The 18506-nt window shown below is 37.5% G+C and overlaps 1 protein-coding gene across 4 annotated transcripts in view; it reads right to left on the bottom strand.

The window, feature by feature from the left end:
* Nucleotides 1-182, bottom strand: part of TET2 (tet methylcytosine dioxygenase 2) — a 169815-nt gene extending 169633 nt beyond the window's left edge. For 2 of the 4 annotated variants that reach the window (XM_077142646.1, XM_077142645.1), the window contains exon 1: nt 10-182. The gene's annotated coding sequence lies outside the window, so the exon portion shown is untranslated. The remainder of the gene's footprint in view (nt 1-9) is intronic. The other 2 variants (XM_077142644.1, XM_077142647.1) reach the window with 2 other exon arrangements.
* Between the last annotated feature and the right edge of the window lie 18324 nt (nt 183-18506).

The raw sequence follows: 18506 nt of genomic DNA on the forward strand, positions 1-18506 counted from the left end.
CGTTCTGACCTCGTTCTCGTCCCTCAGCCTTGCAGCAATCCAGCAGTTGCAGTCGGGTCTCCTTTCTAACAAATCCTAAAGGGCAGCCATCTTGCTTCCTTCTGCTTCTCTACGAAAGCAGCCTAGCCTCCGCATCAATATTCATAAGGCAGTTTGACGTCTGTTCTCATCACTCGGCGGGGCCGGCGTCTCGGGGCGGCCGCGCCGAGGGGGCGGACGTGACTCGCATGCGAGCGGGGCCTGGGCGCGCGGCGCTCGAGCTCCTGCCTCTGTCGCCGGGTCTCTCCTCCTCCGTCCGGGCCTTCGCCGGCGCCGCCGCCGCCCTGGGACCCGGGGCTCCTGCTCCCTGGGATTCGGCCCCCCGCCCGGGGCTTCCCGCACAAAGGCCCGGCGGTACCTGGGGTCGGGACTACAGGGCGAGCCTTCGAGGCCGGGGCTGCCCTCCAGCTGGGGCGGGGAGCGGGGAAGCGGTGCGCCCGGATGAGCGCGGGGCGGGGGCGAGCGCGGGAGCGCCGGGGAGGGTCCAGCCCCGCTCACCACGGCTCCCGCCGCCAGACCCCGGCAACTCCGGGCGCCCGGGGACGGGTTTCCAGCCCTGGGAGCAGAAGCAGGAGCGGAGCGGGGAGTGGGGGCGTGGGGTATCTTGGCACAGGCATGTGAGATCCTAGATTTCCCTTTGAACTTTTGTGTGGGGCCGGCTCTCCGCAGCCCCTAGCAGGTATCCGCGCGCACCCCAGCGCGCACCCACTCCGCCTGGCAGTCGCACCAGCCCTTAACCCACCCCCTTGCTGGTATCCCCGCACGAGACCCCTGCCCGACCTCTCTGCGCGCGGACCCACCTCCTCCCGCGCCCCCTCACTCGCCGGGACCCCCAACCCCTGGTAGGTCCACCCGTCCCAACACTGTCCCCGCTCGGACATCATCCCTTCTCTGTGGTTGAAATCTCGTCCAGCAAAAGCGCTCCCCTGTTTCGCTGACGGCAAGCCCTTAGTGCTTTGGGGGCCTGTAGTTTTGGAGACCGACAAATTAGGAAACTGACGGAATGCTGTTCTCCCCGCCCCGGCCCACCTTCTGTTTACTTTGGCCACGTGGGGCTGGGACGGAGCAGGACTCGCAGGTCCGAGATGAGGTTCCCCAGTGGCCTTCTACCTCTCGCTCGACTCTGTTGTAAGAAATAAATCAGCACTTTCAAAAGCTTAAGCTTCCTCCAGTAAGAGCTCTTATTTTCGGGAAATTTCCCCCCATACAATTAAGTAATGAAGAAATCGACACAAAAGAACTAACTCACGAATAACGGACACTCGATTTTCCCTGACAGTCTGGTCTCTAAAACGATGCCCTTCCGTGAACAGAAGTAGTTTTACTTCTTTAATGGTCCTTTTTTTTCCGGATCAGAAATGTTCATTTGACGATAAGATAACGAACAAAGTACACACGGACCATATTATATCAGATCGTAGTTTGGGGGATTTGCCTTCCTCAAGAAGTTCTCACATCACTGACATTCAAAATTTCAATAGATATTTCGGATGCATATTTTAGACGACTGCCGCATTGAGGATGGCGCTACCCTTAAGTCAAAACCAGTTATATTGTGTAACCCACGTTCCCCTCCCCCCTACGCAATTTCTTTAGAAGTGAAGTCTTTTTCTTAATTTTAGGAAATAGTAAGATTTCCTCTTTGAAAAGGATTAAAAAAGGAACTCTTTCCATGTGTCATATTGTTACTAAGAAGAACGTTTAAAGTATGTTCTAATGAAACATTGTTCCATTTTGAAACAAATTGAGTCAGATTTCTGATTGCATAGGCTGAGCAAAATCGTTCATTTTTCCTCAGCATTTCTTGTGAGAATAAATTTCCATCTTCTCTAGTTGTATGCTAGTGTGTCATTGAAGTCTTGGCAATTGTTAGTACACTTTAAAACCTAAGCTGTTTTGGGGTTACCCCTATAATTTGTTCTTCAAGTCCAGAAAATAAAGTTCTCCAAAGACCATGACATACGTTTATCTAGTGCAACATATGTAGCACGATTGTTGAACATATGGTCTTTGGGGTGTAACAGATCTGAATGAATCCTGACTCCATCCACTTACTAGCGTTTACTAGCATTTTTGTGACCTTGATCATATTCTCTCTTCTTTTATCAGCTTCCTTATCTGCTAAAGGCCTTGTTAAACAGTAGCTTTGTAAGGATTAAATAAAACCCTAGGTAAGTGCTCAGGTGTTGTTATTCTTACCAATGATAAACTTACTATTAACAAGAGTTTTCCCTAGCCCACTAGAAATATATAAATAATTATATGATTCTATATCATTTGACGCTTAATAACATGGGAAACATATTCATGTGTTTGATATAAATATATGTATGTTCCTTTATATTATAATTGGTAGACTGATCTTTGTGGTCACCTCATTTCATCTTCTCTCTCTCACTCTCTTCTAACAGGTGGTTCTTGTCTCTCTGGAATCATATTTGGCCTACAGTTGGTTTTGCAACAGGCCCTGGACTTTTTCTTGCCAACTTCTTTCTCCACCCACACCCACCCTTAACTGCCATGACATTTGTTAATTTAAAAGAAAAACACATTACTCCCCTTTGCAACTGTGACTTTTCAACAGCAAAAGGAAGTAAAGTTCTGAAGAGTTGAAGTATAAAATATTTTAGTCAGATTTTATTTTGTTGTTGAGCTTTAAAAACCTCTTTTCTTGATTGCTATTTCTGGGAAAGAAAGGTTGCACTGTGCATAATCAGTTGTTTAGCTGACATTAATGTGCATCTGTAGGGTCATTCAGAGCCAGCTTTTATTAATTGTGCACATTTTTGAGAATTTTCCTCCACACTTTTGTGGATAATCTATTTTTAAAGATAATTTGCTTTTTTAATGACAATCAATTGTCATATTCCTTACCGTTTTTCTCAAATTAGAATTAGCAGCACTGTTTCTGCACGGAGAAATCCTTTCTTCCTTAACGGAGAAAAGAGACAGAACAAGTTCCACTATATGCTGCTTCTGTGTTAGAGAACTTACTTGACTGGCCTAGGCACCTGCTGTCTAACTCACTTGCTTAGTCTCTAAGCCTGTTAGGGTAGAGGCAGCTTCCTGCCTGTGCTGTCCATTAAAGAGCTGACAACAGCAGCTTACTTTACCATGTAAATTTCTTGCACTGGACTCACAATAAAATAATAGGTGTATTCTTAATTTCCTTTCCAACAGCAGAATAGGAAATCTTTTTTTAAAGATGTGATTTTCTCTTTAACAGAAGTAGATGTGGTGGAAAACATGGCTTTGAAAGAATTATAGTGGTTTAACAAAAGCATTAAATCATGGCCTGTTGATTACCATCTCCAAAAACATATTTCTGAAGTATGACAAGATAAAGATTCTCTGCATGCTTCGAACACAATTGACCTTCAAACAGCACAGCAATCTTTGCTATGAAGGGATCTTTTTTTTTTTTCGTCTTTTGTCTGGTGACATTGCTGCACATCATATGAAGGTATTCTACATATAGTTAACATAGATAGAATGCTAATTAAGAAAATCTCCAATAGATGGAACATTTAAACATATCGCTCTACCTTATCAATATGAATTATTGTTAATAATAAAACCAGAATTGTCTAAAGCCAGAAATCACCACATTATAAGGATCTGTATAGATTTTCTTCTTTGTCTTCCTCCTCTTTTTCTTATTCTTCTTCAGATTCACTTTTCTTAACATGAATTCTATTTACATTATTTTCCTGATCTTGTTTCATTTGGTTAATTTCTCTTTATATGACTTGGACTTTTAAGAAACAGGTACAAATGAAATATTTCTAAATTATTCAAAACAGGAGCTATCCAGTGTGTATGCTAACTAAATGGGGGAGGGTGATATATTAGTGATTCCTAGAGATGAAACTCAAAAGTCTAAGCATCTTAAAACATTGCCAAAGCATTATAGAATAAATATCTGGATCATCATGGGACAAGTTTCATGAAAATGCCTCCAGAAGTTGCTAATATCGATTTCTCATAATTTGGGAAACATCTTTTCTCTTCATGAATTCTGACATCACACTTCTTATGGATGTCCAAGTTTGGTGACTTAATATTTCATTCTTTTTAAAGAATATTTTCTTAACTTAAACAATAAACTTCAATAACGAATAAATTTTAATTAACATCAGTATTTATCTCCATGCTACTTTATACTTTTATAGGATTTTACAGTGTTTGAAGCACTTCATGTACACTATTATGATTTAATATTCAAGATCAACTTGTATGGCAGTTAACTCCCATCTTATAAATGAGGAAAGTGAGGTGAAGTAATTTTTAAGGTCATGCAACCTGTAAATAGAGGAGCACTTCTCAAACCCATGTTCTGTGAATCAAGTTAAATCCTTTTTCGTTATCCCAAAGTTATTTTATATATTTTCCTGCTCATTTCCTTTAAAATTTTTCTCACCATCACTAGTACTCACTGACACAGGTGCATTCCCTCCAAAACCCAAAATAAATTTGTATATTCTTTATTACTTAAAATCTTAGCAGTAACATTTACTTATTTTTTAGCACTGCGATGGTAATGATATATGTTAAACTCTTGCTGCGCACCTAGCATTGGGAGAAGTGTTTTACATTTATTAACTCTTTTAATTTAATACTTATTACAACCCAAAGAGGTAGGTGATATCTCATTGAGAATTGAGGGTTGTATAACTTGGTCATGGTTAAAGAGCTGGAACCAGCATTAGATCTAGGTTTGTTTGACTCAAGCTTATGCCTTTGCAAGCTTCATGGTGCTGTACACCTAGTTTAGCTGATACGGACATTTGTGTCCAGGAAAACTTTTTCACACAATTAGGATGTTTTATTCTTAGCAATAATAGCAGTATTCCCCTTCTCAACTTCAAATAAAAATTCTCTCCTTTCTAAATCTTGACTTGGTTTTTCTTTTCATTTGCTTCCTACCCTGTTTTTTCAGTTTCCTTTTATTTTTATTTTTTTGCTAGAAAATTGGCATGCTTGAACTCTTTAGAAGCATGAATACATTCATATAATAAACAAATGTGATGCCCACCTCCCAAGACCACTTTAATATACATTCTTCTTCATTAGCAAATTATTGGATAACGATAAGTTCTACTATACCTTTCAATATTGATGTAGTGAAGGGGAAATTACACCCTGATGTGCTCCTGACTTCCCTGAACTTGGGGCTCATTCCAGCTAAGCAGGGAAGCAGGAAGATTGTCACCTATTGAAATTATCAATAAGCCATGGGTTTTAGGGAATAAAATATTCAGTATGGGACAGCAGCAAAACTTTCACCTGGAAAAACGAATCAGTATCACATAGGGAGTTTTTGTTTGTTTGTTTTTCATATAGGGAGCTTTTGAAAACACGTATGACTAGGTTCCTCTTATCTATACCCACCAACCTCTTAGAGAGTCTTATTAATCAGGTCTGAGAGGGGGACACAGATCTGGGCTGAGGTACTTTTCAAAAGATCCATGGGCCGTCAGTTGTACAATGCTGCTTGAAAATTACTGTAGCTTAATATATGAAAATGCAAATGAAAACATTTAGTATTTACAGCTAATATTCATGGTCAATATATACAAAATGTTATCCATAGCACAGCTCACAATGAAGAGCAAACACTGTGAACTTCTCTACAGTCTGGTCGAGCTCTCACACCTTCTCACAGGCCCAGTAAAGCCGAAATGTGACTCCTTTTCTTTTTTTGGTGTTGATTAAATCCATATCCTTCTAAGTTCTTGTGTGACGGGTAAACAAGAAATATCCTTTGGGGAAGAGATAGCAGCCTAAGAATGATCCAGATTAGATTATTAGTAGTGAAAAAGAAGGGTTAAGAAAAAAATTATGTGATAGCGCTGATAACCTGATGTAATGGGGGGAAAGAAGTATTGATAATTGCCTGACTTCAATTTGTGAAGAATATTTTGGAGTTTTTGTTCCCAAAGGAAAATTCCATTAGTTGAGTTTCACCAAATTTCCATAAAATATTTTAAATTTGTAATCCTGGAAATTAGGTAAATTGATTCTAATTCCTTTCTTTTTCCAAAATGATGGTCATAGAATTGTTTGTGATTTTATTATACAGCATCATGCTAATTATTAGTGAAATTCTTCCTGGAAGGAAGAGCTGTACAGATTAAACTAATTTTATGACCCCATGAGCTAAATTATTCCCCTTTTTGAAGATACCCTGTGTAGAGAGGAAAGAAAAATTAAAATGAAAGGAGGGTAGCTGTTATTTGATGTCAAATTATCCTCAAATCTTTAAGGTTTGCTTTCATACTTTCCAGAGATCAGTGGGAAAATCTAATGAGATCTGACTTCATGCCAACTCAGAGCCTGTGGGAGCACGCGAGGATGTGTAGTCTCCCACAAAGCTTTACACTACCAACCCCTGTTTAATTTGTTTTCTTATTTTATATTGTGGGGTACAATATTATTCCTGTTTGGCAGAAAGCCTCCTTGATTTGTCAGTAATTAGGCATGCCTCTAAGTTGAATGTGAGTTGATTGCCAGGCAATTGTTCTGCATTTCACAATGACTCTTGTCCACAAGAGAATAGATTATATCCAAGCAGTGACTACCAAACAGGGGTTCCTGAAAGAAAGGCTGGAATTGAAGGCAAAAAGAAACTCACAAATACACATACACACACTGATCAGAACCTCAAAAATAACCCCTAGATCTGCATTTCGTTGGGGATGCCTAACTTTAATTTCTCTGAAATCTTATCATTATTCACCCTGGTTGGACTGAGTGAGGAGAGGTAAGGAAAGGAGAACCATTGGAAACCTCCATTACCAGAAAGAAGAAAGCAGGACTACAACGAGTAGCTTTTAGACTGATCAGTAATGAAACTTTACAGTTGTGATGCTCTGTCCTAAAATGCTCCAAGAACACTACTCAATTGCAGGGTAAACCTAGGAGAAGCATGACTTATTAGAGGGTTGGAGAGACAAAATTATGGAGTTGGAGTAGCAGTCATGCAATACATTTTTGTTGATTGGGAGTGGCAATAAAAGAGAAGAAATTTAGAGATTGCTCCCTCATAAAAAAAAATGACTACTGAACACAATGAAGCCAAACTAATGGTATAGCTATAATTCATGCAAGAGAACTCACTACTGCCCGTTTATCAAGGAAACCATTTTCCAGAGTCACAATCCAACTCTCTTTCTATACAGACTCCATTCTCCGCTGTTTGAAATAACCAGTGTCTCAAGACATCAGTTCAGGTTCTTGATTTGTCAGTTCTCTATTATGCTTTGAATTTCTTTTTCTTATGGCCAATATGTATCCCAATTCCCTCAGAAGTCTGATCTCTTCCAACATTTTGAAACATTCATTTCAGTCAAGCTATGCTTTAATAATGGTCCAAAGCATTACTCCTTTCTAGATAATAATTGCATATTAAACAAGAGTCTTCAGAGATTTAACCTCAAGATTTGCTGGAACTCTTAAGCAAGAAGGGATATGGAGGAGTGTAGGATGGCAGTGGCATGGGGCTGGGGGTGGAGGTATGGACATCAAGTGGTTGTTGTTCGTAGTGATAATGATGATATGTTTTAATGAGGAAACATTTCCTGAAACTCCCTTAAATCATAAAATGTCAGTAGCACTACTCATGAACAAGAACTAAGAGTCTTGCTCTAAATTTAAAACCCAGGAAAGGGTAAAGTCATAATTTGGTTGGGTGAGGATTACTGTGAAAATTGAAAGTAGTATAGATTTCATAAAATAAGGTATGAAAGGAAGTTAGAGAAACTAGTAAAAAACAAACTTATTGGGGGATATTAAACCCAGCCCGATATAAGTGACAGGTCCCAAGATTGTAGTTGAGACTCTGCCACTAAATACCTACAAAAAAAAAAAAACCCTTTAATACACATCATCCCACTTATTATTCATAATAATGTTGAGAAATAGGTAAAACAACTACAATACAAGAGGGAACATGTTTTTATCACATCAGGGGACATATCAGAGAGATTAAGAACTTCCAAAATCACACAGCTGGTGATAAATGCTCAAACTCAAGTCTTCTTCAGTAGTCTTTCCACAAACCAAAGGGAAACAAATAAGTTAACTTTAATATCTTCCTCAGGGCAGAACATGGTCTGACCGTTATATTTCATGCCGATTCATTTTATTTTGAATCCTTGCCTGGACTCACACAGTTATAGAGGAGAATCTGTCAATAAAGGAAACATTTAGGAAAAAAGTGTTCAGTGTACTATAATTTTTTTTTAAGTAGGCTGTCCACTGTGGTAGGAATTCTGTTCATTCCAAATGGGGAGTGGAAAGTGCCTCTATTATTTAAAAACATTTCTGAAGGGCCTGCCCGTGCAAACAAACAAACAAACAAATTTCTGAAGGAATAAATTACTCAAAAGGCATGAAAGATAAAATATTGGAACTCTTTCCTCTTTCAAATCACAGAGAGAGATGTGTGGGGGTGTATGTGTGTGCACACATGTATGCATGATTAGTGATGTGAAATAATAGGGAAATAAGACATGGACTCACATTTTCATAAAGGGAAAACAATTTTTTTTAAATATCCGAAATTATTTGAAGCAATTTTCTTTTCTTTTTTTAACAGGGTTGGAGGGGATGGCATTTGTTGGATTTAATTTAAGTCAAGAGTTTCAAACCTACAGATTTTCTAATGAAACCAAGCCTCAAAATGAAGCTTCATACATACAATCTGGAGTGAGTGAAATGTTTTGCTCTAAACTATTTCATGAAAAGACAATCAATTCATACAATTTTGATTAATAACTATGCTCCCTAGCAGGACTGCTTACCAAACAATAGCACTTTACCATGTAGCCTATATATTTTGGAAAAAAGCTAATGTAAAATGGAGTTATTGTGGAATTGCATTACTGACAAATTTTTTATTAGGTAGTCTACACTTTTTTACTTCTGAATTTTTAGAAACTTTATGGATGGCAGTCCATCGGGAGGGTATGGATTTTGTAACATAAAAAATTCAAAAGCCTAGCTTTGGGTTAATATGAGAACTAATTATAGGTCCCGCTTTCTAGTTGGAACATTTTGAATTACTTTGCTCCTTCAAGGGATGTTCCATGAAGTGGGACTGGGAAGAGTTTACCAAATGGATTTGAGATAAAATGAAAACTAATCTGGTCAGGACACCTTCTCAGAAATGTTTTTAAAAACCTTTAGAACTGGAAGATTGTTAGCTCAATTTTCCATTGCATAACTGATTGCTCAAGCCTAAGTTTCTAGTTATCATATTTTATGGTAATGCTTTGAGAGACTGATGTGTCATTTGTGTTTCACTTTTCACATTCCTGAAAGGCATTTTAATCAGTGTACAAGCATAACCAAACAGAGTCAAAGTGCATCAGCACGACAGTCTGCCTAGGAAACTCTCAAGACACAGAAGAATAACAGGTGGATAGAAATACCACCATAGGACACATCTCAAAAGGGTGTTATAAGAATGACATTTCTCTTCTTCATACTTGAAATGTTCCATTTTAGGGGTGGTATTTCTCATGCTATGCTTTCCCAGTCTGATTTTATGTGGCTCACTGCATTATTCTCACTTTACCCTAGTTCTTGTTCATTAATTTATTCTCTAATTCAGGGGTATAATATGAACAAGAGAGATGTGTTCCCTGCCTTCACAGAGCTAAGTGGGAAAACAGACATGTAAATGGGCAATTATTAAATATTATAAACTGTGTGAAGAAAAGTGTTCTAAGAGTGCAAAAGGAAGGGTACACAGACTTGCAGACTCAGAGGAAATTTCCCATGGAAGTAACATTTAAGTCAAGATCTGAAGCATGAGTAAGAATTATTCAGGCCAAATGAGGAATCAGAAAATGTTCCTGGTGAGGATAAAAACTATGAAGACCAGGGGAACAGGAAAACATGACAAATTTGAAGAAATAAAATACATTTCAAAAGATTTACATAGAAAGTCAAGAGGAAAAGTGGAAATATTAGACTGCAGCAGTTTGCAGAGACCAGATTATGATGGGTCACTCTAACCATGATAAGGGATTTGGATTGTGGCCTAAATGCAATAGGAAATCAATAAAGGATATTAAAAGAAAAGTGAAATGACTAGAGTTGAAATTTGGAAATATCTCTATAGTTGTAGTGAAGAGAATGGTTTGGAAGAACACAGTGGCATAGGCTCAGACACCAGTGAGGAGAGATTAGATGTAATTACAGTGAAAATTAGAGTGGCCTAGATTAGGGATTAGACAGCTGGGCTAATGGATAGATCCAGGGGTATTGCAGAGGTAGAACAAATGGAGCAAGCATAGTAGCTGCTTGAAGCAAGGGCAAGGCAGAGGCAAGTGTCAAGGAAGCCATCCAGGTCTCTGACCTGGTCAATGAGATGGTTGGTGGTGATTTTCATTGGAGAAACAGTTCACAGAAAGACATGTAGGGCTGGGAATGGAAGGTTTGCTGCTGTGAGAGATTATTATTAAAAAATCAGAAGTGAATGAATTAAGTTTGAGGCATCTAAGGGGCATCCATGTGGAGATGTCCAGTAGGTAGTTGGATAACGGAGCCTCAAATTCAAAAGAAAGATTGAGACTAGAGTTATAAGCTTGTGAATCACCAGCATGAAGTTAGCAGTTGAGGAAGAAAAATCTCACCCCTTGTGTGTTGCAGAGTGAGAAGAGTAGAGCTTGTAGGCAAGAAACTGAGGAAAGGATAAGCAGCCCCCAGAGACATGCAGTGTGGCGGGAGTTGCGTTAAGAGAAAGCTTCATGAAGAACAATATAACCCAGTCAGCAGTGCTACATACACTGTACTATCTCCTAAAACCACTGGATATAACAGTGGTGCATTAATTGCAATCCTTGGCAAATTGGGTTTCAGTAGAATAGTGGCGACAGAAACCAGATTGCCTGAGTGTTAAGGGATAGACAGGAAATGAGAACGTAGAGATAGTACACGCAATTATTTAAAGAAGTCTAGCTAAACAGGAGAGGAAGGAGATAGTAAAGGAGATTGAGAAAAGAATTTTTTTTAAGATGGGAAAGACATGTGATGTTTACAGGCTGATGGGCAAGAGCCAATTGAGGAGGGTGGTTAAAAGATACAGACAGGGAAGAAGAGATACTTAGTGAGCAAGGGCTCTGGAAGGCGGTTTTTAAGAAAGATCACTGCTGACAAGCTGAGGTAGAGGATTGGCCTTATAAAGAGGCAGGGCCAATTTATTCAATGTAAAATTATCTTTACATATCTTTCGGTGCCAGTAACTTTGTGAATTTAATCCCAAGACCTGAGGAAATTCTCATGTCTTTTCAGAATTAGGATGTAGTCCATAATTACAAGCACAGACTAATCGGTTCATTTCGTTGGGGCCCCTCCATCTTTCCCACTCTAGCAGGTCTTGTAGACTTTCTTCACATGTCACGCCATCGCCTCAGAGTGAGCAGTGCAGTCTGTGAAATGTTTTCTGAATTAAACACTGATGTTCTGAACGAGGTTGAGGTGGTGATGTAATATAATAAGAAATTCTAGAAGTCAATTGGAGCTTCTTTTAAAACACAAGGGTAGATTGTGAAACACTAAATAAGTAAAGGTATCCTATGGTGGCAATTTTCTAGGTGATGTGCAGTGATGGTTATGGTTTCTAATCCATGCTGTTACTAAAGTGACAGTTTTGTGATCCAAGAATAACCATAAGAGAATATACCAAATATGGATTGGCATATACACATTTAGTAGGCATACTGTATGCTGGGCACAAAGCATATATTATATTTACATTACTGCAATAACACTGCAAGGTAGATATTATCTTCAATTTGCAGATAAGTAAAGGCTCAGAAGATAAATTCTACACACAGCTAGTAAACTAGTTCTAGAACACACATCTATTTCAGGGTGTGACTACTTTGCGCTGAGTAATGTGCTATTATTCAGAAGTACCTATGTGAAAATTATTTTTGCTCCGAATTCCTCTCATAATCAAGTTTTGTTATGTAACTAAAATATCTTCCCTATTAGACAACAGTGAAAAAACAAGATGGGGAGAAATTGGTGTTGCTGTACAAAGGAGAGAGAGTTGAAGGAAATGGATCAGAAATACAGAGATTAATGGGTGAGGCAAATTCATTATCTTCAGCGTCATGTATTCCTTTAGCTCATCCATTCATCATGCACATCATTTATTCATTCACTGAATAATATTTTGTCATTTGTGAAAAGATATATTCTGTCCTCACAAGGCTAAAAGTAATTACACAATTAAATACTTAATTGCATTATTATAAGAACTACAGAGAAACGACTGGGGACTGTGGGGGGAATGTGAAAGGAGGGACAAAACCTGGTTTAGGAGTTAACTTCAGGTATCCTTGAAGAAGTGGTAATTGAGCTAACCTTTGAAGAATAGGTAGACATTAATCAATAAGGGGCAAACAGAGAAGAACCTTGCTCCAGACAGACAGAATTGCATATGGGAAGGTCCAAAAGCAGAAAGGGACCCGGCATAAGGCTAATATGACTGGAGCCCAAAGAGTAAGTAGGAGATTGCTATCAGATGATGCTGCTAAGGGAGGCAGGGGCCCTATCACATAGGGCCTTGGAGACCACATTAAATAATGAGTCATTTTATAGTTCTCTTGTTTTCATCCCTCCTTTCGTCAGGTAATAACTCTATGATTTATCCTTGGGGAACCAGCCTTCAAAACACAAAGGGCTGGATGGAATTAGTCTACCTTCAGCTTCAAGTGTGGGCATGTGGTAATCAGCATCGACCAATCGGAGAATAACACTGCCCTTCCTTTCCCCATCTTCCATGGCAATTATTAAGAGAGGGAAACATGCAACCCAAGCTAGGCCAATCAGAACCAATATGACTAATTCCTGGGCCTTTCATTAGTGTTGTTGGGGGTAAATGTTCTTTTTCTACTGGGGTTGCTAACACTATGGAATGTAACTGTAAAACTATGGGCAACCAGCAGGCTAAAGCTCAATTCTCTCAAAGGAAATGTCTCTCTCACAGTGCAGCCAAAACAGAGGAAAGTGGAACTGAGGGATGAAGACAGGAGACTGAATTCAGCTGACATCATTGGGCAGAACTACTACATTGCTTTACAGTTTCCTGAACCAATAAATCCCCTTGACTAAGCTAATTTGTTTGAGATTTATTTTCATTACTTAGTACTTAGATCTGGAAGTGCCCTGATTTATATTTTTAAAATGTTATAACATTTAGAGCACGGTAAGTAACAGCCCCCTAAAATACATCATTGGCTGAATCAGGGAGGAAAGAGGCAATGAGGGTCTCCTTTTCCTTAGCTGAGAAACTGACATAGCAGTTAATAAACCTGCTATCTGTAAAATCCTGCTATCTGCAAACCCAGGCCATGTGTCTTCTGAAGGGTTAGAAGACTTGTTTGAAACACATCAGGAATATATTGTGAAGTTTAGTAGGGTCTTTACCAAAGGGACAAACAGTGGTTAAAGCTGGCTTGTCTGGTATCAGTAAAAACACTGAGTGATATTTTAGCTCTTGTCCTGAAATCTTAAGACAGCCAAGGGGCAAATGCATTTTTAAATCAGGGAGTTTGAACATTTGAGTCCTCTGTCCCAATCTAAATTTAGTGCTAGCAAAGGTGGGGAGAGTAGAATGAAATTGGAACATGAGATTAAGAACCGGGAGTCCAACCCACTGAGGTAGATAGAACATCAAGATTAATTGTTAGAAGACAGAAACAACCAGTTTGGAATCTAGAATCAAGGGTTTAGGATGAAATAATATCTCTGCCTTTTGTTGCTAATTTGCTGAATTTACTGGAAGACAATAGATTGTAGATCTTACTAAGTTTTTAAGGAACTTCAGTTTCTAGAGAAACTCAAACACGCATACATGAGGACTGTGATTGCCCAATCCCCAAGACAACACTCAGGCAGGCTCCTGGACCCAGCCAACAGCATAAGACTATTACAAAGGCATGGTTACCACAAAGTGTTCCTACTGCTTTTCTCAGCAGTGGTCATAAATGACAAATCACACCGGAAATTATCCCAGCAAACAGACCCAAGGGTGGACAGAAGGGCTGGCCAAGGAATTCATTTCAAAACCCAGACAAGTTTTTTGTCCTTGCTAGTCTCTTGTCCAACAGGGTAGGATATATATTAAATACTGATGACCATTGTATTTTCTCCCCTCTCCTGCTTCCCCTTTTTCAAGTGGGAGTTTACCATAGTTATTTTGTTTCCTTCCCATCAATGTATCCTGTTAGTTGGAGATGGTTCAATGTGTCTTTTTTATAATAGGTTTCTGAAACAAGAGGAATGTACATTAATAACAGAGTGTGGACTCAGGCTGGAGGCAGAAACTGAATAAAACTTTGGGGGTGGTAGTATATGGTTTTGATTCTGTGTGATATTTTTTAATATAAGCTTGAAAATTTTTGAATTTTTATGTATAGGAAGAAAGTGGTATTGATGTTGTGCAGCCAAGGTACAGACTATAATAAATATCTACGCTTTAGCCCATCCAGAACCCATTTCTCCCCAGATCCATTTCCTAGATTTTGACAGGGGAACTCCCTCCACTTTCATTACATGTGATTTAGGTGAATCTGACCCCATTCCAAGCCTCAGAAGGTTGACAGTGACAGAGGCCTGGCCAATCAAAACATTGTATCCCCTAACTTTAGTTATTACTCTAGAGTGAACCCCATGTTCCCCCAGTTAAATCAAAGATAATGAATCTCTATTCTGGGAATGGTAGAGAGGTATTTTCTTTCTGTTTGAATTTTGCAAGGATAAAACACAAGCCTGGAGTTTCTAACATCTTTCATGAATAAATAACCTACCTGACAATGGAGATTAAATAGACAAAAGGAGAGCTAGATACTGAGGCACTATCTAGATCATTGATGAACCGAGATCCTCGATCTAGGTAAACCTAAATATATCCTATCCTTGGGATTATTAATTAAGTGAGTCAATTAATTGACTCCCCCTCCCTTTTTTGTAATCTGGTTTACATCTGGTTTATGTTCTTTTCAACAGAAAGAGTTCTTCTTGATTTAGGTCTTTAAGCCAAGAGCATTGGAAAATCATGAAATGGATTTAATCAAGGGAGAGATGTGATCAGGTTTGAGATTCTGGAAGAATATCATACAAGTTTTGATTGAATAGCTCATGCTGAAGGGATAACATAAAAAGCTTTCTTATTTTGTTCCCCAAAATAACCCATTGAAGAATCGACTAGCTCACAGGTTAGGCTGTTGTTTCCTATGTTTGTTGAGAGACTAAATATCACTTTGGTTAGGGCCTATCATTGGGGACAAGGTAGATAAATAAATGGGTATTACATATGCATTTAAAAAAAATCTCTTCTTTAGGGTCTAATTTTGATCTCCCTTCAGTTTGCATAGAACTCTCATCTCCATGTGCATTTATACATTTAGGGAACCGTTAGAATTTCATGGATAAAATTATTAAATTTCTGATTCGTTCCTTGATTTGTGACTTGAACATTTGAGAAGGCAGTTGGTGGGACTCCTTTTTCTTTTACAAGATAGGACTATTTCAAGTTATTTTTAATGAAAAGATGGAAGAAGATTGGTTAACCAATTGCCATAATTATCTATGGCAAATTTAGGAATTACCTATTAATATTGAGTATAGCACAAGTGCATACATAAGCAAAAAAAAAAGTTAGAAGTGTTCTGGCTGTCTGCCTCTATATCCTACAAACTAACCTATATATATTTTTAACTTCTCTTTTAGTTTTAGTCAATGAGTAAAAGTAATTTAGACAATTTCTATATCACATTTTTAAAGGCGTTTTATTGCTCTCTAGTCCATCTCCTTCTCCTACCTGTGGAGTGAATGGTGGATATGATGCTATAAGCGAGCACTGACTGTGTTCTAGATGAGAACAATACCTAGAGGATGTCAGAGTGACAAGCCAGATGGAACTTGAATTCTTGCATAATCTACTGTATTGAAGCCACCTACTCACCCTGGACTCAACATGAGAAAGAAAGGAAGAAACTTCTATTTTATCTAAAACATTGTATTTTGGAGGCTCTTTATTACGTCAGGTTAGCCTGTACTTTAACTAACACATCTACACAATACAATAGATTATTATTTCTGAATAATGTTTCAGTTGAATCTGTATGTATATAGTAAATGTGTATATATGTGTGTGTGCGTGCATTTGTTGCATTATACACACACACACGCACACACACATTAGACTATGTTAAAAACTAAGCAAAACTCAGCATTTCCTTATCCTCATGATATAGAGGGAGCATCACTCTCTATAACAATGGTTGTCAAATTTTAGAATGTATAAGAATTTCCTAGGAAGCTTATTTAAAAAGCTGATTTCTGATTTTACCTACTAGGGGTGAAATTTTTACACAAACTTCTTAGTAATTTTTACACAAACTTCCTGCATTTTTACACAAACTTCCTAGTAATTCTGCTATAAGTGGTCTGAGAAACTTTAAGTGTGGAAGACATATTAACATTATCTGAAAAATTAATTGTGCATGTATTTTGAAAAGCAGGGATATGTTACAGAATAACAAGGGATGTTTCTGAATTCAAAAACTGGTTTTTGATAGAAAAAAGTTGAATTAACAAAGAATTTATAAGTAATGAGCTTCTTACTATAATAAGTTACTGTTTAAAAATCAGTTTGAATTTAATTCTATGTAAGATATAGACAGAGCTTGATGCATTTCAATGTGAATGTTATGAAAATGGGTTTGAAATAGGTTATTATCATAATGATTGAATTTATAGGAAGTGGCTGAAAATCTGAAATTTATATAAAAAAGATAAAAAAAAATTTGTCGAAAGAAATATTCAGTTCTGTATAGAAGATAGAGAAGTTCTAAACTTTAAATAAATGTAAATTAAAAGAAAGAAAGATAAGCTTAACATTTGTTTTTTGGGGGCTCCCATAATTTTCTGGAGGAGCAAGAGGTAAGAAAGCAAATAGAAAAATAAAATGAAATGGCCTCCTCTCACTCCAAAGCCACAAATCTTAAAAAAAAAAGCTTTTATAAAAACATTTTTTTTAACTTAATAATCACTTGATGGGAAGCAAGAGCCAAACTGAAACAAACAAGCAAATAAACCAACCTCAAAAGCTAACATTTTAAAACTCTTTTCTTTCATTTTTGTTGTTTATTTTACCTCTAATGTATATTTGCTATGAAGAAAAGAGGGCCTGTTTTTAACTGGGGACTTATTTCACTTCCTCAAGACTCAACATAAATATTAAAAAAGGAAAATGATGACCTAAAGTAAATTTTTCTTCAATGTAACAACATTTCATTTCATGGTGGGAAGCAGCTAACACAAGTAGGCCTGACTTGTAATAGAGAAGCAAGTTTCTTTTCCAGACACCTGGTTTTAAATGTCTCAAATTCAAAGAAGGAGCCAAGCCTGACTTTACAGTGATGAAACTTAAAATAACTAGGGTAACTATTCACATGGTAATTTCTTCAGTGGGTATTTCAACTGGTTAAGCAGTTTGACTTTAATGAAGATTTGAAAAAGCTCTCCATAAGTCTTTTCACTTTAGAGGAAACAATGTACTTAAGTCTGATATTAACATTATCAGAAACACCCTCTTCTCCCCAAGAGACTCAAGAACAATTTTGTTGAGCAGATATCTAGAAACTGAAGTTTTATTTTGATATAAATATAAATGAACATAGCTACCAATCAACTACAGTATCAATTTCTTGACTGTGTGTTGTAGGTCTGGATTTGGGTAAAATACTATTATCTATTTTTTATTGCAAAGAAAAAAATTGAAAATTAGGAATGTACATAAAAATACAGTGTTACATCACTATAAGAAAAAATGTATAATGCCAATAATATATTTATATTTCTTATTGAAGACGTTTAGGAAAGATAATTTTGAGATAAGTATGTCAACATTTTTAGTGACTTTTTGTATGATTTTTAAATAAATTCTGTTGATAAACTTTTCCTTTACCATAAAAACAGAGAACATTTGTTTCCTATTCAATGTTACCATGACTTTACCACATTCTAGTAATTTCTAAATTTTTTGAAAAATCATCTAACTTCTTTATGTAGAGGTACACAACTCTTAAATTTAATGGTTTTTTAAAATTATTTCTGGAATTATTAGAAAAATCCCCATCTTAGTTAACAGAGAAAAATATTTTCCTTAGTGAATAAATAAATGAATAAATAAATATCTATTGATGTGAATCTTCCTGGGGAGTTATACATCTTTTACTGAACTCACTGTTGGGCAGGCATAAATTAAAGCACATATTAAAGATGAAAAATAGTCTCCTTCCTCATACGTATCATGTTCAAGCTTTTTTATTCCTCTGAGATCTTCCAAATTTTATGTCTCATACTAATAACATTAGCTGTTAAATAACATGATTTCATTATTATTAGAAAAAAATTTTAAAGTTTGATTGTATAATGCCTTT

Source organism: Tamandua tetradactyla, chromosome 24 (assembly GCF_023851605.1).
Source record: "Tamandua tetradactyla isolate mTamTet1 chromosome 24, mTamTet1.pri, whole genome shotgun sequence".
Taxonomy (NCBI): Eukaryota; Metazoa; Chordata; class Mammalia; order Pilosa; family Myrmecophagidae; genus Tamandua; species Tamandua tetradactyla.